We start from the raw sequence: 26,270 nt of genomic DNA, 5'->3' as shown, positions 1-26,270 counted from the left end.
TATTTATTTATAACTATTTACATGGTATTACATTGTATTAGGTATTATAAGTAATCTAGAGATGATTTAAAGTATATGGGAGGATGTGCATTCTTTATATGCTAATACCATGCCATTTTGTATAATGGCCTTGAGCAATATGTTTGAATACCAAGGGACAACTTTGTCTTCCATTTTACATGAGCAAGACTTTCTCTAGGCTATATCCTATGAGCAAAATTACTGGATTGTTAGGTATTAGCCAATATAATTTTAAAGATAACGCCAGGTTGCTTTTCAACATGCTTATACCAATTTCTTGCACCAGCAGTGTAGGAGAGTAGATTCACAATCCTCCCTAGAACTTGGAACTGTCAGATTTCTTAACTTTTTCTCAATCTAGTGAATATAAAATGGTGTCTTGTTGTGAATTTATATTTGCATGTCCATAATTCTTAATTATGTTTAGTATAGATGAATATGTCACAAGCAATTTGAATGTTGTCTTATATAAAGTGTCTATTCATATTTTTGCTCATTTTTAACTTGGTTGCTATTTTTATTTTTAAGATTTTTAAAAAAATATTCTGGAAACTAACTTTTTGCCTGTTATATGTGTAGCAAATATATTATTCCAATTTGTGATTTCTCCTTTCAGTTATTTTATGGCTTTATTTGGAAAACATAGATTCTTAATTTTAATGTAATTTAATTTAGCAAACTTTCTTTATGAATGTTGTGGGGTTTTTTTGGGGGGGGGGTCTGGTTTCAGAAAAATTTCCCTACCCATGTTATAAAATTAATTGGATTTAATTCAAAGATATTTAGAGTTTTGCATTTCGTATTTAGGCATTTCATATATCTTACATGGATTTTTATTATATTTATTTTTGTTCTTTTCCCATTGAACTGCAGTGTCACCTTTGTCATCTACCAAATTTTTATATATCTTTGGGTCTATGTCTGGACTTGACTTTTATGTTTCAGTTAAATATTATCATTGTACTAATATCATTCATTCACTTATCATCCCTTCACCGAACATTGAGCATCTGCTATGTGCCAAGCACTTTTCTAGCTTATTAGAATCCATCAGTGAACAAAAGAGAAAAACACCTGCCCTTCTAGAGCTTATAGTCTAGTGGGAGGAAGCAGCAATATAGTTATAAATAATTAAAATATGTAAAATATCAAATGTTGAGAAGTTCTATGAAGAAAAATAAAGCAGAGATGGAGGATAGGGCATACCAGATGGGTTGAGGATTGCTGTTTAAATAAGATAGACAGGGAAGGCCTCACTGATCTTAGCAGAGGCCTGATGGACATCACGGGGTGAGTCACACAGATATCTGAAGGTAGCACATACCAGGCAGATGGAACAGCAAGTACAAAAGTCCAAAGGGGACAATCATGCAAGGAGGCCAGTGTAGCCAGGAGTGGAATGAACAAAGGGGAGACAAAGTCAGAAAGATTACAGTAGGCAAGAACAATTATTATACCACACTTTTAATTACTAAAGTTTTATGAAAAGTCTTGGTATTTTGTAGATCAAATCTACCTATTTTCCTATAGGAGTATCTTGGCAACTTAATTATCCTTGTATCACTGTTTCTCTAAAAAATTTTTAAATTAACTTACCAAATTCCTAGGAAAGCCTGTAGAAATTTGATTCACATTACATTGAAACTATATATCACTTTGGGAAAATGTGTTATTCTTTTATCTTTCTGATAGTTTCTTGAGGTAGAAAACATGGTACCTCTTTCATTTACTTTGTTCTTCTTTTGTGTGTGTGTTTAAGTGTGCTTTACCATTTTTTTCCATGAAAGTCTTGCACATACATTGTTCATGTAAAAAGCTGTCTACAAGGCCTATTAGCCACTTCCCTCATCCCCTTGTCTACACTGTCATCACTATACCGCTCTCCTTGCTGCTCCTCAAGCACACCCCTACCCCAGGACGTTGGCCCTTGCTGGCTCCTCTTCCTGGAGCGCCCTTCCTGCAGATAACTGCATGGACCACATCCTCACCTCTTTCAGGTTTCTGATCACGTGTTGCTGTATTAGTGTGGCCTTCCCTGACCACCCAATTTCAATTAGTCCCATCTCAGCATCTGCTATCTCACTTTCTTCTTTTAATTTTGTTTTCATGGTATTTTTACTCATCAACATCTATTCAAAATTTATGTTGTTCCCCCATAATTATTAAGTTTGTGAAATAGATACTAAAGGCCCTAGAAATTATCTGAGATGATTTGTGGGATAAAGCCTTTGCTAGCAGTAAGTGGAGACAGAGGAGTGAATAAATACAGTCCTCAAATCAAGTGGCTTCCAAATCACTGCTCCCCCAGAAATGAATGTGACAAGTTCTTCTTTCTTCTCTAGTCCATTTTGGGGAAGCAAGCAGTTGCTTAGAGAACAGGGAGTCTGAAAATGCAAATTTCCACTACTGCATGTTGGCTGATTCAAGGTCATAGGTAATCACTAATCCCTGGTGAGGACTTTCATCACTAGGGTTAGAATGCTGGGTCATCTAGTAAAGGACAAGTTAACATTAGTTGAGGATGCTACTACGTTGTTATTCAAATATCGGTTTCATTTAGGGGTTGCTTGGAAACTTCACCCTTAAACATAGTGTTTTGTTTGTCCACTGGTGTGACACCTATCTGTAATACTGGTCACTGAGATATGAAAAAATTCCTTATTATAAGTGGCAGTCGAAGAAAAAAGGATCTGAAGCAGAGAAATCCCCACCAGATGTAGAAAGTGTGAATCCTGCAGTATCCTCTGATAAATATTAATATCAAAACAGATTCTCCTGAGCACATGCACCTTAGCTTGTATTGAGCAGTATTGGTTGTAAAAACATCTCAGGCAAAAATGCCTGGGGCTTGAATCTTGCCATTTAGAGCAGGAAGCATAATTGTCAAATGAGGGCAATAAATATCAATATTGATAACATTGCTACTTTTTGCTGAGTGCCCACTATATGCCAAATATGGTGCTAGGAATTAAGCAGCCTTATCCCATGCAATCGTCAAACAAGTCTGGGAAGTAGGTACCATTTGTATCACCATATTAATAAGTAACTTGAAGCTCAGAAAGCTGAAGTGACACATGATCACATTCACATGAAAAGAGGTGTAGCTGGGATTCCAACCCAGGGGTCTGGATCCAAAAACTAGGCACTTTGATCTACATCATGTTGTAGGCTACATTGAGACCTAAGGAAACTGAGAACATTTGGAACTGTAAAAAAAAATTATAGAATCACAGTTTCACACCTAGAACCCCACATTCTTCCTTGTAGACCTGACCATCCAATCAGTCCACTGAGGGGCATGTGGAGAAGGTGGCTAGGGAGCTAAATGATTTCCCATTTATATTGATCTTTAGTTTCAGAAGCATTTTTTCACATGTTATCTCATTGGATTCTTATTATACTGGCAGGTGTAAGTTCCATTTTCCAGTTGGATGAAGTGAGGCTCAGAGAGATTCACTGCTTTGCGGAGAGTCATTTAGAAGCCAGGACTCAAACTCAAATCTTCTGGCTCTAAAAGACATATGTTCTTACTGTCTGGTGCTCACTTCTTCCTTCGCCTTTAATATACACGCGGTGGTAGCTATATTTAAAAAAAAAAAAAAAAAAAAGATTTTTAACCTTATTCTGAATTATTTAAATGGTTAAATCACTTGAAAATATTAAATTGATTTGTGTACATAAAATTGCTGTTTGCCTTTTTAAACTAAATCTATGTGTGTGTATGTATATATATGTGTGCGTGTGTGTGCAAATATATGTATGTATATATCTGTTTGCCAAAAGGTCTTTAATCAAAGGGAAAGTGTATACTTTTCTGGTTTAACCTTGTTAAGTTATAGTAGTGGTGGTAGGAGGGGGCATTAGAGTGAAAATACAACACGACATCTCCCTTACAAGTCTGAAACACATTCCTTATTTTTAAAATGTAGTTATGAAAAGAATAGTTGTAAATCCACAACATATGGCACCCATTAAGGGTAATACATGTTTGATGGTTAAAATGGTGCATTTTATTATTCCATTGTGATTTCTATCTTATTATTTACTGTCCGTAGTTAGCAATGTTATCTTATCTCTGGGCAATTGCTCTTTGCTATAAGGAGATGAGTTTGCTTTTTGCCATATTCATACACCTTTGGAATAGCTATTTTATATTCATTCAATCTTGACATCTAGATCACCATATGTATAATGTAGTATAATATCATTAGAAGCTCTAGAAATAAATGGTTTCTAAGAGTATGAAAATGTAAACCAAATAAAAGATAAACAGGCAAGAGACCATACTAGTGGCAGGTTTCAATGACATATTACTTTTATCATACCTTTTCCCATATTTCGTGTTATAAATAGATGTTACAGTTTCTTGAATTCTTGTTTTTCACTGAAATAGGCATAGCAAATAATATGTTTAATCACAGCTAATGTCTCCTTTTAGATTTGATTGTTTTCTACCTAATTCATCATCTTATCTTGCCTGCTACTGCTTTCTCTTCACTTCAGATTGCAGATGTGGAAAGTGTGAATTCTGCAGTATCCTTGGGTAAATATTAATAGCAAAACAAATTCATCTGAGCAGATTCACCTTAGGTTATTATTGAGCACTATTCATTATGAAAAACTATCTTGTTAAAATGACAGTAACAGCAAATTTTTCTTTGATTGTGTTATATTATGACTAATTAAAACCCAAAACATAACTCTGACCTCAGCATGACTTACTGTTCTCCTGCTATTTCCCTGGACTTTCTCTAATGTAATTTTCTGTACTGGGAAAAAAGAGTAATATATTTTTTCTTTTGGGTATATATGTCCCAAGATAGAAAGATTGACTTTACATTTTCAGAAATAATTCAAATAAAATGTATAAGCAAAGTTAAATTAAATATAACTATACAGCCAAGCCAAAATGCTTTTCTTCATCAAATGGAGATCCATTCTCAGTTACCAAGATAGTTTTTCAGAGGTATAATCAAATGTGTATGTGAGCGTGAGTGTGTGTGTGTGTGTGTGTGTGTTTGTGGATTACGATTACCTACAGTTCAGTTCTAGGCCCCCTTTTTGTCATCAACAATGTAACAAATTTGGCCTTTCTAATCATTAATGCTGTTTCCATTTGTGTATTTTATTTGGTACCTTAATCTCAATTTCCATAGGTGACTGGAACAGAAAAACAAATAAGACACAGCTTTGATAGAGAATGGGTTCCAAAAATATTTGTTGACTGAAACAGAAATAAATGTTGAAAATGGAGTGGTTCGCCTAAGTACTCTGCTCACAACTGGTTTGCCAGTAGAGACTTCCAGGTAGGACTGTTAACTTACTGGTGACCAAGTCCCCCCCCACTGTCCATTATTTACCCTCTGACTTGGCTTGACAGAACTTTAGTCAGGCTTCTGTCCTCCCCACAGGCCCCTGACATTTGGGTCACCTGAAGCTTAAGCAAGCACCAAGGTGCATAATATCCCCCTTAACAGTTCATTACAAGAATGGAGAACCGGTTGACCACACAGAGACACACTTCCTGTTGAAGAGCTCTGATCTTACCAAGCTGCTCACTCCCACCACTTGCCCCTCTCTCCCAGAGTTCCTGCTGGCCCTGCTCCTCCTTCATATATAAGAAAAGCCTTGCTCTGTTTGACTTTGAGGCACTTGCAGATCCTGAGGTTGGAGTCTTCTCCGTATTGTAACAGTCTTTTTGAATAGAGTTTCTCCTTAGCTAAGTCCAGGTTTGTTCCCATTTGACACTGGGCAGGCAGACTGATCTTCCCAGTTGCACTTTGCCGATTCATACAATTAAGCGTAAAGATGAAGCTGTGCCGGGTCTATCCCTCTATTTGAATTTCGCTTTTTGTGGCCTCTATTCTTTGACCTCACTCAAACCCTGCTTTGAATATTTTGTCTTCCTTGTGGTCAAACGTAGAATTGAGTCTAAACCCTATGTTCTCTTTATTATATCTAAAATGGTGATACTTCTGAAACATTCTTCTCGTGAGATCCTTTAGCTTATTTTTTCAGGATCTGTTTGCTCATTCTTTTCCCCTCACCTGGTTCTTGTAATCTGAATTATATGTATCTAAGGGCTCTGTTTTAAACTTTTCTTTCTACATTTAGTTACTCCCGTGGCTTAAAGGATGCTTGAAATTATTTCCCATCCCCAAGCAGTGTATTTCTATTTTCCCATCTGTCTGGATTTTTCAACTGGATATACAGGGAAAGAGTTGGGGCTAGTTGGGGCTAATAATTGTCCTATAATCGGACAGTGACAAGCCTCAGTGAGATTAGTCTGTCCTGTGATGAAACAATGTGCCTAAAGAAGGATTGGTTGAGAACTTTGAAGTGAGACTTCCTTGGCCCCTCGGTGTTTCCAGAAATTTCTGTAACTGAGGCCACACCCTATTATAAAACATAGTTATTGTCCCTAGATGGGCTGGTCTTCACCCTCATTTCATCTGGACTTGCACAGCCTCGGTTTCACCATTCACCTGCATGGATCACTAACTGGTAAGTTCACCTACCAGCAGGCATCTGAGCACTAGAGGAAACCTTTTCTTACTTAACTCTGTTAGACTTAATAATGATTTTTAAAAATGAGAGGGAGAAGTGTGGCAGAGAAACTGTGAAAACGTATGTGAGGGAAAAGTGATGGAAAAGAATATGGGAGAGAATGTGAGTAAAAATAGGGAGAGAATGAAAGTTAGTAAAGGAACATAAAACAGGGAAGGAGAAAATAGAAAATAAATAAAGGAATAAAGTATAACCTGTGATACTGTAGAAAGTAAGAGGGAGTGAAAAGACAAGACTTTGAGAAAATAGAAATTTATAAGCATGAGAAAGGGGCAAAAGATAATATGTGAAAATGAAAGAATAGGAGAAGAAGTTTAATATGGAAAAGATGAGACACTAAAATGAAATTTGAGAATGAAAAAAATGTGAGAGAATAATACAAATGTAGAGAATATGCTGAAAATATGAGATTAAACATGAGAGGAAAGTGAAATAAAGTAGAAGGACATTTATGGGGGTAAAAATGAGGAAATGAGTAGAACATGAAGTAAAGTAAGAAGCCTGGCAATGAGAAAATAGTGCCAGATAATAAAAGAATAGGAGCAAGAATGAGAAACTACAATGGAAGAAAAATGGGACAAACATAAAAGAATGAGAAGTTCGAGGAAATGAAACATGAAAAACGAGAATGAGAAAATACACAAATCATAACATTTTTTAGAGTCGGCTGAATTGTGAGCGTATGAGCCACATGGGAGAATGGAAGGCAGGACTGAGGCAGATTTGGGAAACAGCGCAGGCGCAGATACTGGCACTGGCAGAACACAGGAATCTACAAGCGTCTGGTGTGCACCTGCCACATGGTGACATGAGTAGGGGTCCAAGGCCGAGAGCTGGGACCCCGGAGCCAGGACCCCCAGAGCCTGGAGCCAAGAGCGGGGCCAGATGTCAAACCTCCCAGAGTCAGGTCAGAGAGGCAGTGGGGCAGGACGCTGCAGAGGCTCTAGAACATTCAGAATGGAATGGGAGAGGCAAGGCAGAGGGGGTGAAATTGACCACTGCCCTGGAGTTTAGTGATTTTACCTTTGCGATACAGGGGACTGTTTAACCATTTGTTTCCTCTACTCTGAAGTTGAATTTGTTATAATTTATTTGGCTAACCTCTAGATCTCGCAATTTGGGCTTTCAGAGCCCCTTGTCTTTTCTTTACCTTTACCTCAAGGTTGGATTTTGTTTGTGCTATTTTGGCTAATCTGGAGGAGAAGAGGCTTTTACTTTGTAACGGTCCGTATGGCCTCATCACTTGCTGTCCTGAAATGGGAAGCACTCTTCCGACATAGACAGGGTTACTTTTACAGGTCTACTGTCACTAGGGGAGGGCCCTTCCCTTGAGCACCTAAGGGCTCCGGAAACTCCATATTCGTTGTCTGGTCTGTTGCCTTCCCCGTGCTTTGCGCTAGTTTACTGTTTGGTGAAGTCTTTATTTGTCATTGCTTTTAAAAATTTCCTGTTTAGTTTGTTTTCCAGATTTTCAACAGGCTTATTGTTGAAAATCACCTATAACCCCACTATCAAACGAATGCCTCAATGGTCATTTATTTAAATTCTATTCTAATGGCAAGCAATATTGCTTTTTAGGGAAGGCAAGAGAGCTGGTTTGTCTTTGCTGCATGTGCTAAATTAAACAAGTGATTTTGGATCTTGAACTAAGGATAAATGTCTTGTCTAGGAAGTGACAGTAATCTTGTGATTTTTGAAATGTGGAACAGCTTATTAAAATTTTATATAAGCTCCTTTTCAAAGAATATTACATATTCTGTTTTTAGAAGCTGTATATGATGAATGAATAAAAGTGAATCAATAGGTTTTAGGAATTAGTTGTGCACTTGAAGTGAACAAAAGAGAATTTTTTTTTTCCCTAAACAAATGTGTATTCTTGGTGCCAACTAAACTAGGAATTTACGGATGGGAAAAATGCCTCAGGATGGTTCCGTAAATCCTTTTACCATGCAGATTTTTCTCCATGGAAATTTCACAGTTTCTTTAGAGGGAAAGAAATTTACCTTGGTGGAGAATATATATATATATATTCCTTGCAAAGAATAGAACATTCAAGGTGTAGTAATGAGATCTATCAGGAACCGTTACCTCTAGCCAGTGGGTTGATGCTTGGCATTGCTTAGGGACTTGCATCTAAGAGTTGACTTAGCAAGTTAAATTCATTTTTTTCCTACCAAGTGCTTGCTTCTCCCATATAACCTATTCTTTTTTTCTTTCCTCTTAAACATGTTTAAAAACTTATTGCCAGTATGTAGTGTGTTTTAAAAACGAGTCACTTGTCTCACCCCTTGTCTTGGTTTCTAAGATGCAGTCTTCAAAGTGTTCTATTAAAAGATTTCAATGCAATTCACATGGAGATTGTAGGGGAGCAGAATTTGCCACCCCAAAATATGTGTCTTTGGGATATTAATTATTTTAACCTGGTTAACTTCTAAGAAACAGCAGACAAGGGAAAAACTTTGAAAACCAAGTAGGGGTCACCCTTTTGAAAGAAACATTTACATTTACAAGGGAAATCTCTGTTCATAAGGGTGTTTTCCTCTCTATACCAAGAAGAAAATGACTAAATCTCTGGAAATTTATCAGTGGAGAAGGCATGGACTTAAATCTGCATAACAACCTTACCCTTGTTTACTGTGCTTTTCCTGGTCACCTCTCATAACTGGCTCCCTCACCCCCAACTTCTTCTTTTGTCTTTAGCTGGAGATGGTATTTAAGGTGGTGGCTTGGGCCACTTTGGCGAGTTACTCAGTTCTCCTGGGTCTCTCCCAAGTATACATGTTGTTAAACTTTGATTTTCTTATTAATCTGTCTCATGTCAATTTAATTCTTAGACCAGCCAAAAGAACCTAGAAGAGTAGAGGGAAATTTCTTTCTCCCCAGCAAAATCTTTCAAGATCTTTGACTACTGTAAGAAATATATATAAAATTCAAGAAAATGCTTAGCCTCTGAATATCTTATGAATAGTTATTTTAAAATAATAATTCCCAAATGAATTCCATGTTTCTAAATTATTATATTTAATAAGCTATTTTTATTTGTACAATTTATCTCATTGTAATTAACTTCTGGATCTACATTTATCTGTTGGTTCCTGTTTGTTTCATTTTTAGTCTTCAGACTTTTTTGGCTTATCAGAGAATGTTTGAATCAGTATTTCCATAAGTTAATGGTAGGAGTTTTACAAACTACAGAATGCAAAGAGAGCAAATTATCCTTAAAATTGGACAATCCAAGGATTATTTAAAAGATGTTTCCCTTGTAAATGCAATGAAATAATGTAGCAATTAGAAATGAACCATATAAATGTGTACTCCAATTGTGAACCCTAGAAAGGTGACAGTGTAATGAGATTTGACAGCATGTAGAAAGGTGAAAACTCATTAACAAGCTAGGATCTGCATTAAAAATAATTGATTAGCATTTTTGTATTATGTAAGAAGATGGCTTAGCATTTCAGGAGGAGAGCAGCAGTTGTGTGGCATTTAAATCTATTCTGAATTTAAAATGATCAGTTTAAAAAAATTACAGAAAATTCTTATGCAAATGAAATATAATCAAGCCATGCTTCAGACTCATTATGCGTGATTGATATGCACTGTAACTTGCTTACTAATTTAAGGAGCGGAGGAATTCCAGTTACCTATCGTATTGTGGATGCAGTGCTGTGCCTCACTGCTGGAAGTGATATTAAATTTATTATGATAAACGGTGTAAACCAACAAGTTGGGTCCTTATCCAACTTGACATTTATGTGAAATGATAAGAATTTCTTATTATCCTGAAAACCTTAGCTTCCTCATAAATGTTGAGATCTTTTGGAGATTCTTAAAGATATCAACATCAAGAGCATGAGAGAGAATATAGGTAATAGAGAAGAGTACTTTGTAATGCCTTTAGAAGAAGACTTGTTGACCTAAAAGTTTGTTTATTAGTGATCAGTAATTAGAGAGTTCTCTAATGTGTTCCTTTAGTGAGTTCATGTCTAGTTGTGAGAAAACTTGGTCATGAAATTGCAAATTGGGCTAACCTTGCAAACTATGAAGTTATTAACGTGCCCACATTTCTCCCAGCTTCCAGAGTTTTAACAATTTTTAAGTGTATCAAAACCTACAAAATCCATACTGGTCAATTTCAGCACTTCTTCATCTAACTTTAGGATTTTGACAATACTGATTGGTTCAGGAAAAAAGCTAAAGTTGATATATCAAAAGTCAGTGTTTCTTTATTTTTTTAAGTTTTAAGAAGACAGATTTTAAGATGCCCTTTCTGATACTGCTTGCGTGTTGGACTTACCTTGGAAATCTATGATGTTAACATCCTCAATTTTCTCAGTTTTCAAAGTTTTTAAAATTAACTTTTTAGTTAATTTTTTTTAGGCTCTTTTTTTAGTTAAACACACACACACACACAAACAGTGGTTGGTTCAGGATAAAAGCCAATGTTGGCATACCAGAAGTGTTTCTTTCTTATTTTGTAAGTTTTATGTGACAAATTTTAAGATGTCTTCATATTAATGATATGTAATTTGTAATTTTAAAGGCTTTTGTAATTGGTAGCATTTTTCATTGGTATTTTAAATGATACTTAATTTTTATGATTTTGATAGTAATATATTTTCACAGTAGAAAATTTGGAGGACAGAAACATATGCAGGAAGCAAAATCAAAAAATTACCTTGAAGGGAAGCAGAATATGTCACCCCCAATCCAAAATATGCCTCTTTGGCATAAGGATTATTTTGAGCAGATTATTTTTTAAGAACCAGCAGATTTAGGAAAAGGTCTGAAAATCAGTAGTAGCGGTTACCCTTTGGTAAGGGACTCTTCCATTTATAAGGGAAATCTCCATTTGTAAGGGTGTGTCCCTCTCTACTAGGAAGAAGAGGGTGACTCTGAAATTCTAGAAAGTCTTATCAATGGAGAAGGCTTGAACTTTTCCTGGGTCTCTCCCATGTGTAAGGAGGGATACATGTTATTTAACTTCTGTTTCTTTTTCTCTTGTTAATCTGTCTTTTATTACAGGGGTTGTCTCAGCCAAGAACCTAGAATGGTAGAAGGAAAATTAGTTTTTCTTCCGTATAATATATAACATTATAATTCAGAGTTAACCATGGTTAACATTTTGTTATATTTCCTTCCAATCTTTCCAGTGTGAGTGTTCTTCAGTGTTCACTTAAATCCAGTAGAGGAGATGCGTTCAAGATGGCGGAGTAGAAGGACGTGCTCTCACCCCCTCTTGCGAGAACACCAGAATCACAACTAGCTGCTGAACAATCATCGACAGGAAGACACTGGAACTCACCAAAAAAGATACCTCACATCCAAAGACAAAGGAGAAGCCACAATGAGACGGTAGGAGGGGTGCAATCACAGTAAAATCAAATCCCATAACTGGTGGGTGGGTGACTCACAGACTGGCGAACACTTATACCACAGAAGTCCACCCACTGGAGTGAAGGTTCTGAGCCCCACGTCAGGCTTCTCTCTCTGCTCCCGCTATTATCTTCGTCTGGGAGTATCTGTCCCCAGGGGACAGACTCCAGCTGCTCAGCCTGGGCCCCATCTATCTCCTGCCTCAAGTCCACATCAAATATGACTTTCCTTTCCCTTCTGTGTGTACATAGGCAGCTTCTCCTTTGATTTCAGGCTCCAGGTGAGTGTTCGGTGCAGTGACTGGATGGGCACAAAGGGCCTGCATCCCCACTTCAGCACGTGCTCTGATATAATGGTGTTTCACTTGGCAGAGTGCTCTTGTCTGTATATTAATAATTATATTCATTATGATATTGATAATTTTCACAGTGGCCCTGTCTACAGAGTAAAAATCCCATCTTCGGGCAAGTCAGCTGGACCTCAGCAAAGTTAAGTGACTTGTATAAGCTCAGGCCTCTCAGATGTGGTGGAGCCAAAGCCAGAATTTCAATTTTTCTGATCCCATTACACCACGTGGCGGGGTGTGTGTGTGTGTGTGTGGCTGTGTGTGTGTGTGTGCGTGCACACACGCACGTGTAGGTGTGCTTGTGTGAAAGTGTGTGTTTATATCCTCTTCTGTAGCTGAACAGCAGTTACAGATATTTTCCTTTTAATGTTTTTCTCTCTTGCAAATACCCATGCAGGTTTAGAATAGAGCATTCTTTGTCTTTAAAATAATATTATCTATTACTTACGAATACCAAACTTAAGGGAAAGGAATAATACAGTGCTGACCTGTGTACTTACCACCCAGCTGAAGAAACAAAACATTACAGTTAAAGCCTTTGATGTGCCCTGCCTGATCCCATTTTCTTCTCTGCCCTTATAGGCTATACTGCACTTTTAGTATAATTTTTAAATGACCACTCTTTTATATATTAACAGTTTAGTTTGTGTCTAAGACTAATCGCACGTATATGTATATTCATATATATGTATGTATGTGCATATATGTATATAAGTGCATATATGTACATAAATGTATGCTTGATGCTTCTGAAATTATAATTAAGATCAATAATAATATATTGCATTTCCATAGCAATTTACATTTCCAAAGTACTTTGAAATATTTCATCGCATTTTACTTTTATTAATTGACATGTGTGCCTTAGTCTTTGGAACCTGCAAAGTCTCTGAAAGTCGGATAGATATACATGTGTAAGGCTGGGTAGTGCAACATAACCGCTTTAGATATTCCCATATCCTAACCCTTGTGCAAATGCTAGAGAATAATGCTTCAGAATTCTCAGTTCTGAGTAGTCAGTAATGTGAAGCAATGGGGTAGTATTCCACTTTTGAGTTGTAATCAAATGCGCCATCTATATGCATAAATACATTTTAATTCATGACGTTATTGTAGACATAAAAAGTTGACATATATTTGACTTAGGAGCAACACCTGCAGGTTTCTTGGAACCTCTCGACATTCTTTACTGACAGTTCTCACAAATCAGATTTTCTCCTATGGTTCCTTTCCTATTTCTGGTTAGATCAAGCTGGATGAATTATCTCCCTCTGTTTCATTCCTTAGCTTTTCCAGAGCCACATTTTGCTCTGGGAAGGGGAGAGAAGAGTCAACTGATTTTCTTCCTCAGACTCAGAATGGGTGCAGTAATTTTCTATAATATATTTCAGGCCGTTATTCTCATCTTCCGAAGCAATTTATTATCTTTAACCTGATTTTTATCCCTAAGGCTAAATCATCATTTTTATATTGGGGATAACACAGCTGCTGGGGGATTGCATAAAGGACTGAGGAATAGTCAAATTGGAAGAAAAGCAAAGTTAACCCTTGACCAGCTGGTATATACTAAGTAATGTCAGGAAATGAATGCTATAGGGTTGTAGCCCCAGACTAGCCCCTGGAGGGGGGTGATCCAACCTTATTTATTAGCAAATTCCTGTGGGTCTCACGAGAGAATTCACTCTTGGCAGTGTAGGGAGTAATGACAGGTCCCGGATGAAGGCATACAAATAATCTGTTTTTGTTGCATGGATTTCTTACATTACCAAATGCAATACTTATGGTAATTATGATTTTTTAGAGAACCAGCTATACCCATGAACCTCAAAGAGATGGATCTGTTAGTTAAGAAATACCCAACTGACGAAAGGAATAATACAGTGACTACCTGTGTGCATGTCAGCCAGCTGAAGAAATAAAACATTCCTTATAGTTCATGGCTTTCGCTCACCATTTCTGCCCTTCGGAAGTCTGAAAATCTTCCATTTGAACTAAACGCTCTCAGGCAGTGGGGGCTATGAAGGAGATGATTTGTTCCACAGTTAGCATGCCGCTTGGGAACGTGGGGTTTAATCCTCTAGGGATCTCCCAAGTTCCAGAGGAAGTAGAAGGCTCTCAAGAAAGAGGACTGGGGAGCAGTATTCCCAACCCAGGCTGCTGTGGCTTAGAGACTTCCAAACTTGTCTAGCAACTTACTTGTCAGATTTCAAATTGAGCTTTCCACTTTAGGTTGAATATTGGGCTAAAAGCTAGCTGACATATTAACCTAGAAGATATTTCACTAACAGCTGCCCAAAGAGACTAAATATTTACCACACTTATATTTTTATAATATAAATATAAACTAATAAATCTAGACTAATATATTTACCACACAATATAGGATAAGGAAAGCAAATTAAGGAAAGATTATAAATGAAACTAGGTGTCATGTCCTGATTAAGAAAATGTAGTCCCTCCCCCCACCCACCCCTGGCCCAGTAACATGGGATTATTTTGGCGCCATAACCCGACAGAATACTGGACAACATTGCCATGTAATCATTCTGCAGGAAATCGGGCTTGGCTGAGTCTGGACTGACGACATGGTGGCTGGTATAAACTGTAGTTTAGCTGACTACTTAGCATTGAAAGTAAAAAATAAACATGTAATTCCTGAAAACAAGGGATGGTTTATGAAATAAACATTTTCTGCTTTAGAAAAAAAGCTTTATGAAATTCAAGAGGGTTTTGTTTTTAAAACATTACTTACTAATTGCATTTAAGCATAAAAATAACTCTTACAGTTTTCTTTCAGCCTGCTCCATACTGTTGCATATACAATATTTAATTAGATGATTCATTAAATTTATGAATGTTTTCAACTCGTGTTGAATATAACTTATTAAATTTTAATTTTAAATGACGCTGTAATAACCTCTTCGGGAGTCATCCTGCTTAGGCTGGCTGTGACTGCAGACATTCACATATTCTGCCTGTGCAGCTAGAGGGGCTGCATACACGGACAACTCAATGACTTTCCTTCCCTCTACTCTCTACCTGTGTTCAGCCCCGGTATAACTTAGCAACTTTTCTCATCAACTGATCAGTGATCCGCACATAGGAGGTAGTCAGCAAATGCTAAGTGATGCAAATATTTCTGTTTGAGCAGCCAGTGTAATCAAATGAAGTAATTGCAAGATTTTAAAAAGTCAGGTATCCCAGTTCTGTCTATAAGTATCTGTGCAATCTAGGGCCATCCCTTGACCTCTCTGGGTCTCAGTTTTCTTACCCGTCATCCAAATGGCTTAGACCCAGTGGTTTCTGAAGACCAGCCCAGGATTAACCTTCTCTACTTCCATGTCCCTCCCCTCTCATCCTGCCTACTGTCTCAGATCCATCTTTCCCTCCACTGAAGACACTGCTCTATGACTTACCTTAATGTCCGAGAGTTAAGTATTTGCTGTGCTTGCCATCTTTCAGATTTATCACCAACTTCTCCATTGCCATTTGGAGAAAAATAAAAATAGCTTTTCCCTGTAAACTGAGAATGTTGCTACATATTTGCGATCTGGATCATCAAGTGAAACATTCTTCTGGTTGGGAGTGGCCCTTGCCTTCCTGCCCTCAAGTTTCCTGGCTGCTTCCATTTAGTGCTTCGATGGGGAGTCATGAGGACCAGCTACCAGATCTCCATCTGCCACCAAATCCCTGTGTCACCAAGGGCCAGTCGCTTCCCAACTTGCACCTCAGTTTCCCCAGATGTCTAATTAGGGACCTTTAGTTGATTATATCTAGAATCCATTATATTCTGATTCTTTGTGAATCTGTGTTTTAGGGTTGCCAGTTATTTAAAGACAAGAAAAGTCAGAAGAACTTTTAATGAGCACCTACTGTATGCCAAGATGGTAGGTATACTTTAAAGGTAAGGAAAGTGAGGAGCAGAGTGGTTAAAAAGCATGCCTAATCATTAATAAACTAACCAAGCTGCAGATGGCAGAGTCAGGACTTGAATCTGTGTCTGTCTGATTCCATAAGCCATACTGGCTGGAAAGGTTAGTTGGATGTGTTTTATTTTATTTATTGTATTTGGTAGGTGATAGGGAACAAGTTTTTAAGCAAGGGTTAGTGTGATTAAAGGCATAATTTTAAAAGGTCAGCGTGATGGTGTTCCTAGAGGATAGCGGCCGTATTTAATTTCTCCCTTTACTTTCAGTATCTAACACAGTGTTTAGCAAATGGCAGTTACATAATTGATGTTTATTGAATGGAGAGATGGATGGATGAATGACGGTGATTAATAAGTCATGAAATCAGAGAAAGGAGAAATACTAGTGGTAATGCTACTGTGATAATCCAGATATGAAGTAATAAAAATTTGAACCAGAGTGGTGGCAGTGGGACAGGACACATGCAAAGAGGAAAAATTGACTGGACCTAGAAACAAATTAAATGTGGGCACGAGAGACACCAAAATGGCTCCAAGGGCTTTTGAAGCCTTGTTGGTTGCCATTGATGGCTTGATATCATCCTCAGAATTCTGGTGGTCATCTTGTAATCAGGCATCTATTCACAAATGCAGGGGAAGGCTGCAAACAATAGAAGACAAGTGGAACACATTACCATCTGAATGAATTGTAAAACTGAATGCATTTATATTTGAGTTTGACCCACATAAGGACCGCAATACAGCAAACAGGAGGTGCTGGAGAAAATAGAGGGTATAGGTCTCATGTAGAGGTTCATTGCAAGAGGCTATAGTTGACACTGATTTCTTTTAAACTATTTCAGCCTCACTTACCCCCTTCTCTTTCTTTACTCAAGACGTCTCCCTTTGGTATTGAACTGGGTACCGCTTATTCGCGAGTAGGGGTCTTCCAGCATGGAAAAGTAGAGATCATTGCCAATCACCACGGCAACTGTACCAGTCCAAGTCGCTCTCACAAAGTGAACACCTCATCGATGGGGTTGCTAAGAACCAAGAGGCAATGAACCTCACCAGTACCATCTTTGATGCCAAGAAGCTGATCGGATGCAAGTTTGATGATGCCACAGTTCAGTCAGAAGGAAGCACTGGCCTTTCCAAGTGATTTGTGGAAAGGGAAAGCCCAAAGTAATTGTAGATTATAAAGGAAATAATATTTTTTCCCCTAGAGGAGATCTCTTTCATGGTTCTAAGCAAGATGAAAGAGTTTGCTGAAGCCTATTTTGGGGAAAAAAAGTAGAAATGCAGTAATTACTGTTCCAACCTACTTAAATGATTCACAGTGTCGGGCCACCAAGGCTGCAGGGATCATCACTGATCTTAATATCCTGGGAATCATTAATGAGCTTATTGCAGCACCATACTCCATGGCTTGGATTTAAAAAAATAAATCCCAAAACACCTGACGCTTTAAAAAAGAGAAACGTGCTGATATTTGACTTAGGTAGTGGCACCTTTGATGTATCTATCCTAAACATCCAGGATGGAATCTTTGAAGGAAAATCCACAGCTGGTGACACACATCTGGCTGGGGAAAATTTTGATAACTGTATGGTGAATCACCTGGTTGACGACTTCAAATGCAAGCGCAAGAAGCATACAGCCTCCAACAAGCAGGCAATGTGCCGCACCGAGGCTGCATGTAAGAAGGCAAAATGTATTTTGAACTTCTTTGCTCACCCCGGGCTTGAAATTGACTGGTTCTATAAGGGTGTGGATTTCTACCCTTCCATTTCCTGAGCCCACTTTGAGCAGCTCAGTGCTTATCTCCTCCGTGGTACCTTGAAGCACGTACAGAAATCTCTGAAGGATGCCCAACTTGACAAGAGCCAGGTTAATGGAATTGTGCTAGTGGGTGATTCCACTTGTATCCCAAAGTTCCAGAAATTGCTGAAAGATGTCTTGAATGGAGAGGAGCTCAACAAGACCACCCACCATGATGAGGCCACGGCGTGTGGCGCAGCTGCACAGGCAGCTCTTCTCACAGGCGACAAATCAGGGCACGTGCAGAGAAGCCCGTTGATGTTACCCCTTTCCCAACAGGCACTGAGACAGCAGGGAGGATGTGGCATCCCTTATCAAGAGAAGCACCTCAATGCCTCCAAAGCAGACCCAGATGTTCCCAGCTTACCTTGACACCAAGACCACTGTCTTAGCAAAAGTGTATGAGGGAGAAAGGGCTTTAATGAAAAGAAACTGCTTGGCAAGTTCGTACTTTCTGGGATCCTCTAGCTTACTGTGGTGTTCCTGACATCCAGGTGACCTTCGACAGGGTCACCAATACCATCCTCAGGGTACCTGCTGCAGACAAAAATGCTGGCAGGAAGAACAAAATCCACATTACTAATGACGAAGGCTGTTTCAGTAAAGATGATATTGACCAGATTGTAAAAGAAGCAGAAAATGATGGAGTAGAAGGTGAAGTCAATAAAGATCGGGTAGCAGCCAGAAGCACTGCAGAATTCTGCACCTTCAGGGGCGTGCAGATGGTTGGAAATCCTACTGGGAGACTCCATTTCAGTCAAGAAGATAAAAGGAAGGTTCCTGAAAAGTGCCAGGAACTGTTAAACTGCCTCGAGTGTAACCAGAGCTGAGTGTGAGTGTAAGTGGGCTTCACTCCGCAGTGGGATCTGGCCGCTGGGGCTTCCCCAGCGCAGCCAAGCCTCGGGTTAGTATCAGGGAAGTGGGCTAACAGTCGTTCTTTGGAGAGACTTTCCTGGCCTCCACTGGCCTCCACGGCCATTTATGCAGCTGCAATATTTCACGCTTACTTTGCAGCATCAGTGTGTATGTTTGAAAAAGGACAGATTCAAAACAATGATAAATATTTGTAAGTTTATTCAACATTTTAATATTAATGCTTCTACATCTTGTGGGTTATGAACTTCATCACATATTTTCACACCTGCAGTTTGTCTGGTGACTAGTTTGGGAATTAGCACTTATAAAATATTTAAACACTTAACTTTGGTAGTAAGGAAGAGGTTGTATTACCATATCACAGTCTCACCACTTTAACAACAATGACCACTTATGAGCAAATATTGTGTCTGTAAACTTGTATAAACACTGTGCCCTACTCATCTGTGTACTACAAGAGAGTTTACTACTTGTGGTCACATCTTCTGTGTATTTCTTCAAAAGGGCTTCATAGCCCACTGGTGTCTGTGTCTCTCAATTTACAGAAAAACTACAGTCCTTCTCAGGTCCAAGTTGCCATTTGCGGTTTTAAGTCTTCTCATTGTACGTTGCTTAACAAGGGCTGGAATGTTCTGTGTTGCTGCTGATGGTTCATACATTGACTTCTGTGTAAAAACATAGAAGACATATTCTGTTGATTTAAGGAGGAAGAGATCTGTTTCTCACCCTTCATAAACTCAACACAATTTCCGTGAAACTGTGGTTGGAATCACAACTTATCACTGAATCTTATAGTATTTGTGAGTTTTAGGAAAGAAATATTTCTTTGTGTATCACAGCTATGGTACCATAGTTTTACTGTCGTTCTTAAGGGTAGGTCGAGACCTAAAGGAGAAGAATTGTTGTTTTCAGCATTCAGGTCAACCCTGTAGAATTACATGGGATTCGGCGTGCCGTGGATTACTGTCATTGTGACTCACAATGGCCTGCTTGTGTTTTGCGGCTGCCTGACCTCCCCACTTAGTCTCTTCCCCATACACTTGATGGACCGACTTCTGAGATGGAAAGTTACCTTAACATTGGCCTCAGGAAAGCCAGAGAAGGAGGACAACTGTGTCAATATCATTGTTGGTTTTACATTATAAACACTGTGTTCACCGAGCTCCTAGTTAATAGAGTATTGAGCCCTTGTCACTTCCTCCATCAGGAGGTACCAAGGAGGCCTTCTGAAGAGTGCAGTGCCTTTGAGAAGAGGGGACATACCATGAAAGAAGACATCATATGTGGCACATGTATACAATGGAATATTACTCAGCCATAAAAAGAAACGAAATTGAGTTATTTGTAGTGAGGTGGATGGACCTAGAGTCTGTCATACAGAGTGAAGTAAGTAAATACCCTATGCTAACACATATATATGGAATCTAAAAAAAAAAAAAAAATGGTTCTGAAGAACCTAGGGGCAGGACAGGAATAAAGACACAGACGTAGAGAATGAACTTGAGGACACGGGGAGGGGGGAGGGTAAGCTGGGATGAAGTGAGAGAGTGGCACGGACATATATACACTACCAAATGTAAAACAGATAGTGGGAAGCAGCCGCATAGCACACGGAGCTTGGTGCTTTGTGACGACCTAGACGGGTGGGATAGGGAGGGTGGGAGGGAGGCTCAAGAGGGAGGAGATATGGGGACATGTATATGCATACGGCTGATTCACTTTGGTGTATTTCAAGGAATTAGCTTATACAGTTGTGGGGGCTGGCAAACCTGAAATCTGAAACTCAGGCTGGAATCTTGAGGCAGAATTTCTTCTTAATGGAAGCCTCAGTTTTACTCTTAAGACCTTTCAACTTATTAGGTGAGGCCCACCTATATTATTGAGAATAGACTCCTTTATTTAAGTCTACTCATTGTAGATATTAACCACAGCTACAGAATACCTCCATAGCAACACTTAGATTAGTGTCAGATTAGGTAACTGGGCACATCACACTAACCATTACAACATTCTCTGTGGGCCTACACAGACACTCTTGAGTATTCAAGGGAATAGTCCCCGCTCTGAACTCTCACAGCATTTTGTTTTCACTTCTCTTACATACTTATGTAGTTAATCCATTCTTACTTGTCAGGATGAAGTACCAGGCACTGAGTTAGATGTTGAGGATTCAGAAGTGAGTAAGATAACTGTGTTTGCAGTCAAGAAAAGAGACTGCTTCATAGTTCTGAACATCATGTCTTGTATGTAACAGGTATTCCAGTGTTTGAATTAATACAGAACATTTTGGTACCCAAAGGTGTCACTAATATTCATGCTCAAATCATCAACATCTATATTCTAATCCTCTTTTATTCTTTGGGTAAATTTCATGATAGGTGTGTTATGAATATAAGCCTATAATCAATACAGTACCTTAGTTCAAGCATACTTTGATGCTGATGGATTAACACAAGTTCAGGAAATCTATTCACTTTAGCCAAAAAATCAGTACATTTGTGGCAATTCATTGGAATTTGGAAATATTGCCAAATCTGGATATTTCACATAATAAATATAGGCTGTGGTACAACTTTCCCAAAAAACTAATTGATTCAGTGATTCAATGGAGATTCAAAGAGGAAGCATACCTAGGTCCTTAGTATCCTAAAGGTTAACCTTTAGGTCAATTGTAAAGAATTAATAAAGAGAAACCTCAATTAAATAGAGTTGGGAGACCAGAAGGGGGCACTCTCATGCCCTGTGACCATAGCAGAGCCCAACAAGTAGAAGAAAGAATCCTTTTCTTTCCTGGCAAGTACTGAGCCAGTGAAAAGCTATGGACTCTCTGTTTACTGTAGCCCTCCCAGCATCCTTTTCCTCTGTAAACGCGTTCTTCCCTTGCCCTGCAGGGACTTCCATGTTGCTCGCCAGGGTTGCAGACCTGAATTGCAATTCTCTGCTGACCCCTAATAAACTCATCTTTGCTGGAGAAATATCTGGCAGTCTACTTATTTCAGGTCAACATTTTGCTGGCCCGTATGGAGAACAGAGAAGACTCCCTGTGGCTCCAGGGCTGGTGAGCAAACAGGTGTGTTACCCACAAACTGAGCCCACTATGCTCGCGGCTTTTCTCACCAATCCTGGAGTTTGAAGTTATGTCTTTCTCCTGAATCCAAGCTCACAGTCTCTTTGCACTGAAAGCTCTCCAGGCTTTATTCAGGACCTATTTTAAGGTTTTGTTCTTTCTGGTTAAGGTCTTGTTCTGTATGTGAGTACTCATTTGGCTCTTTTATCTGATTTTGAGATCAGACCATTTCAACCAAAGCTGGCTGAGAAGCCATAGGCCCATTCCTTTGGAATAGGGGCTGTTCTCTGGAAACTGGCTGAACAGGTCTCTGGCTTAGTTCCTCTGGGACCAAGCTGTTTCTGTAGAATTGGCTGATATCAGTTTGCAAGCTGTTTGCTTTGAGCTGTTTGAAAATTGTTCCTTTACTCTAGAGAAAAATATCTGAGAACCGGGATCCCAGTTACCTAAATATTTTGAGGGTGCGCCTCCCACACAGGGACTCCGGCCGATTTTATGTTTAAAAACCATGGTTCTTCCTCACTCCCATTTCTAACTGAATGGACTGACCTTACCAAAGGAAATTTAGAGTATCAATGGCCATTAACTTAATTTCCTTAAAACAAAATTGGGTTATAATAGCTCAAAAGTTTCCAAAACTGAGTGGAATGCCTGTTTTGATTGGTAGATTGGTATTTTGAGGCTTCCAAACACTGTCAGGACCCTGTAATTGCCTCTCTTCAAAATAAGAATTTAAGATTAACTGAGGCAAGCAAAGAAAGAAAGATCAAATGGCTCCTGAAGTCTCAGGCTCTGCTTCCTTCTTTGTCTTGGCCTCTGCCTCCAGTGCCATCTTGTCTCCCTCCCTCAGCTCCACGTGGTCAGACTCCACCCCCAGCGCCATCTTCCTCTTTCCCTTCTCCACTGCCGGTACCTCCTCTATACTCTCAATCTCCCCATACTAATTCTCTCACCGAACTTCCTCTTTTCTCTGAAATTTACCCACTGCCTTTTCCTCTGAAATTGTCAGAACCTGTCCCTTTAAAATTAAGCCTTCTGAGGATCCAGAGGCTAAACCCTTAATTTCTTACATTCCCTGGACTAAAGCTGAACTGTGAACCATAGTTGAAGATTTTCCCAAAGTAACTAAAGAGCCTCACAGATTTACTGAGGAATTTAATATAGTCATTCAAACTTATCAACCTGGTTTCTCTGACTTTTATCAGCTAATTCATATACTTGTTGGTGAAGGCCAGGCCCAGCATTGGATGAAAACCACTAACTGGTAAAATCCTAAAGGGTTTTTAGAATTACAACCGAAAGACCAGCCCGCTAACTTACCATATCAACTGGCTTAGGCAGTTGCTGGGTGACTTCATTGAGCAATTCTTAGGACTTTTCCAAAGCCTGTTGATTTGAAGAAAATTTATCTTTGCACACGAAGAGAAAATCTGATGAACCAGAGTTTGGGTCTTTTGAGCATGAGCCACCCATTCTCCATGCCTGGCCCTTGCAATAAACCTTTCTCTGCTCAAAAAAAAAAAAAAATCTGGTGAACCTGTTCCTGACTATTGCAGTTGACTTCAGGTTGTTTTTAAGGAAAGGAAACTTCTGGTCTTCCTTCAGATGTTGATTTCACCCAGGTAGCTTTTAACGGTGTTTATTAATGGGATGAGCCAGGACCTTTCCCTTCTAATAAAAAGGCCCAGGATGGAATGGGAAACTATGTCCACTCCAGATTTAATTAATCTGGCAAACCAGCGCTCTTACACTTTTTTTTAAAGATTTTTTATTGAGTATAGTTGCTTTACAATGTTGTGTTACTTTTTACTGTACAGCAAAGTGAATCAGCTGTACGTATAAATATATCCACTCTTTTTTGGATTTCCTTCCCGTTTAGGTCACCATAGAGCATTGAGTAGAGTTCCCTGTGCTATACAGTAGGTTCTCATTAGATATCTATTTTATATATAGTAGTGTATATATGTCAGTCCCAATCTCCCAATTCATCCCACCCTTCCCTTCCCCCCTTGGTATCCATACGTTTGTTCTCTACATCTGTGTCTCTATTTCTGCTTTGTAAATAAGATCATCTATACCAGTTTTTTCAGATTCCACATATATATGTTAATATATGATATGTTTTTCTCTTTCTGACTTACTTCACTCTGGATGACAGTCTCTAGGTCCACCCACATCTCTACAAATGACCCAATTTCATTCCCTTTTATGGCTGAGTATTATTCCATTGTATATAGGTACCACATCTTCTTTATCCATTCCTCTGTTGATGGACATTTAGGTTGTTTCCATGTCCTGGCTATTGTAAATAGTGCTGCAATGAACATTGGGGTGCATGTGTCTTTTTGAATTATGGTTTTCTCTAGGTATATGCCCAGTAGTGGGACTGCTTGGTATATGCCCAGTATGGTTTTCTCTTGGTAAATTGCCTAGTAGTGGTATATGCCCAGTCACATGGTATTTTTAGTTTTTGAAGGAACCTCCATACTGTTCTCCATAGTGGCTGTATCAATTTACATTCCCACCAACAGTGCAGGAGGGTTCCCTTTTCTCCACACCCTCTCCAGCATTTATTGTTTGTAGATTTTGTGATGATGGCCATTCTGACCCGTGTGAGGTGATACCTCATTGTAGTCTTGATTTGCATTTCTCTAATAATTAGTGATGTTGAGCATCTTTTCATGTGTTTGTTGGCCATCTGTATGTCTTCTTTGGAGAAATGTCTATTTAGGTCTTCTGCCCATTTTTTGATTGGGTTGTTTGTTTTTTTGATATTGAGCTGCATGAGATGTTTGTATATTTTGGAGATTAATCCTTTGTCCGTTGCTTCGTTTGCAAATATTTTCTCCCATTCTGAGGGTTGTCTTTTCATCTTGTCTATGGTATCCTTTGCCGTGCAAAAGCTTTTAAGTTTAATTAGGTTCCATTTGTTTATTTTTCTTTTTCTTTTTATTACTCTAGGAGGTGGGTCAAAAAAGATCTTGCTGTGATTTATGTCAAAGAGTGTTCTGCCTATGTTTTCCTCTAAGAGTTTGATAGTATCCGGTCTTACATTTAGGTTGTCTTACACTTTAGATGAGTCTCTTCCATGGAAGACCATCAAAATTCTTAACATTCAACTCCAGCAATTGAAGGCTCCTAAATGAAACCAAACCCCTCCTAGTTTCTGCTATTATTGCAAAGAGCTAAGACATTGGGAAATAGATTGTTACAAATTTAAGCATTTTAGGCATCTTCAGCCTTCTAATTGCCTCTCTGATGTCCTCTCAATTCTCAATGACAGGGTTCTGAGGAAATACAAGGGCTCTTTCCCAATCCTCCCTCTTAATTGGCTTGGTGAAACATTTCCCCAAATTGGGGCTGAATCTCTCCCAGTCCTAATTCACACCAGAACCCTTGGTACTCAACCTTACTACTGTGAAGCAGCAGCCACCTCACAGTACTAAAACAGTTGTAATAGTGGGCATCTCTGGTGTGTCTCAAGAGGTTCATGTCTCTGAACCTGTTTCCTTTTTTTTAGACCCTTTGAGGGATACACTCTTTTCTTCTTATTCCTCTGACCCTATCCATCTTGTAGGCTGAGACTTCTCAGAGAAATATCATGCCAGAATTTTTTTCTCCCAAAAGGGGGAAATAATCCTAGAATTTGACAGTAGTCATCAAAGTAACCAAGCAGGTAAATTAAGTGACCCTTTGACATCTCTTATTTGTTCCATCTCTGACAGTACTAGAGCTAATTCTGGAAACATTGGTCATTTGTTCCTATTGAATCAGCCACCACTTTCCTTATGGCCAAGATCTTCAACTGATACTGGCAAAATTCACAGTGCACCTCCCATCAGGATTCAAATATTGGGTTGGCCAAAAAGTTCCTTTGGGTTTTTCCAGCGGTTACAGAAAAACCCAAATGAACTTTTTGGCCAACCCAGTAGCTCCCTCAAAACCTCTTCCCAGAATTAATCAATACCCTGTAAGTAAAGAAGCCCTTCAAGGCATAAAGCCCATAGTAGATTACAAGGCTCAAGGCCTCATTATCCCTTGTAGTAGCCCCTGTAACACTCCCCCTTTACTGGTGAAAAAGCTAAGGGCCAAGGGTGGAGGTTTGTCCAGGGCCTCCAAGCAATAAACAACATTGTTATCCCTCAACATCCCGTTGTTCCTAATCCTCATACTTTACTAACATCCATTTCTACTGGAAGCAAATTCTTTACTGTAATTGACATATGTAGTGCATTCCAGTTGATGAAGCTAGCCAGTACTTTTCTGCCTTCACTTGGGAAGAAAAACGA

The 26,270-nt window shown here is 38.9% G+C and overlaps 1 long non-coding RNA gene and 1 pseudogene across 2 annotated transcripts in view; one reads left to right on the top strand and one right to left on the bottom strand.

Moving 5' to 3' along the window:
• LOC309652047 overlaps window positions 1-26,270 on the bottom strand; it is a 183,485-nt gene that overhangs the window by 33,685 nt on the left and 123,530 nt on the right. The window lies entirely within an intron of this gene.
• Window positions 14,896-18,995, top strand: LOC309652751 (heat shock-related 70 kDa protein 2 pseudogene; annotated as a pseudogene). The gene is made up of 2 exons: window positions 14,896-14,943; window positions 17,051-18,995. The product of its transcript is annotated as a heat shock-related 70 kDa protein 2 pseudogene (transcript).

This window comes from Balaenoptera physalus (genome assembly GCF_965194825.1).
Source record: "Balaenoptera physalus genome assembly, chromosome: X".
NCBI classification, from domain to species: Eukaryota; Metazoa; Chordata; class Mammalia; order Artiodactyla; family Balaenopteridae; genus Balaenoptera; species Balaenoptera physalus.
This window is presented reverse-complemented; position numbering and strand designations above follow the sequence as displayed.